Source organism: Octopus bimaculoides, chromosome 11, assembly GCF_001194135.2.
Source record: "Octopus bimaculoides isolate UCB-OBI-ISO-001 chromosome 11, ASM119413v2, whole genome shotgun sequence".
NCBI lineage: Eukaryota > Metazoa > Mollusca > Cephalopoda > Octopoda > Octopodidae > Octopus > Octopus bimaculoides.
The window spans coordinates 26549257-26550723 of NC_068991.1; positions in this window are offsets into that span (position 1 = coordinate 26549257).

The following is a 1467-nucleotide window of genomic DNA, read 5'->3' on the forward strand; positions in this document are numbered from 1 at the left end:
TATATATATATATATATACGGTGCGCTAAAAATAGGGTGGCTATGAGGGGATGAGATGTTGTGCTTAAGATGAATGTGCAAAGTTCATCATAAGAACGAAGAATTTTGTAGAAAGGGTGGTATTACATTGGGGTAGTAAGTTGCTAGTGCGACTACTTTAAGACTAAAATCGTAATTAAGGCTAAGCGTAGTTAAGGGATTACACTGATTTAACGAAATGGGAAAATGATGAGTAGAACCTATGTCTAAAGGAAAGTATATCTAAGAATCTATTAAATAGAGACACAGTGAGAAGGTAACATACATACACACACACACACGCACACACATACATATATATATATATATATATATATATATATATATATATCAAAGAGGGAGATGGGGAGAAAAAGAGGGTGTGAGAAAATTTTCCAATAATATCCCTTATAGCACTTCAATTTATCGCAATATTTTTCTGGGTATCGAGAGGTTCTATTGACATGAAGACTTGCCATATGAAAATTGCTTTACCGCTTTCTCCCCACATTCATAAACGATTTGCAGAATAGTTCCATATTTAGCCTAGACCTCTCTATTTCGTAGTGCTCTATAAAACTACTAAAGATTCTTTTAAATACAAACGTCTCCCCTATAGTTCCCATTAAAGTACAGTTTTCTAAAACATACTTTATATTTGCTCCTTCGACACAATTTTATTAAACCATCGCGACACTATCATGTGTGCCATTAACATGAGACATCTCTTCCATAGTTTAGGACATTCGACAAACTCTTAACTGACTTGTGGTCATTCTACGTTTTCACAGTAGGAAGCGCCGTTATCTTTCAGTAACTGAATCTGATGTCTAAGCAGCTTATCTATGTTAACACTTGCGATCTCTGAAATCAACTTCCAAAAACTGTAGGCTTGTATTATCAATCATCTCGGTATCATTATTATCATAATCATAAAATTATTCATTAATAAATATAAGATATTTCCATTTTATTGATGGATTAAAACATGTACAGATATGAAAGATACATCCTACCAGGAAAGATATATTTCTAATTAACTTAATATTGTTGCGTATTCTATCTATAGTATTTTATCTACTGTCAATGGTGGGAAGTTATGTATATCTGGTGAACTAATAAATCACATTCTTTCAAGAACTGCAATATGTCTGTACATACATACATACATACATACATACATACATACATACGTACGTACGTACGTTCATACATACATAAACATATATGTATATATTTACATATATGCATGTATATGAATATATATATTTTTTTATAATTATATATCTCCATACGCACATGTATGTGTGCGTGCGTGTGTTCATGCATTTAGGTATATATACTCAGATTCATACAAAAATATACATATAGATACACACACAGAGACACAGACGCACGCATATGTGTGTATATGTATATGTATATATATATATATATATATATATATAT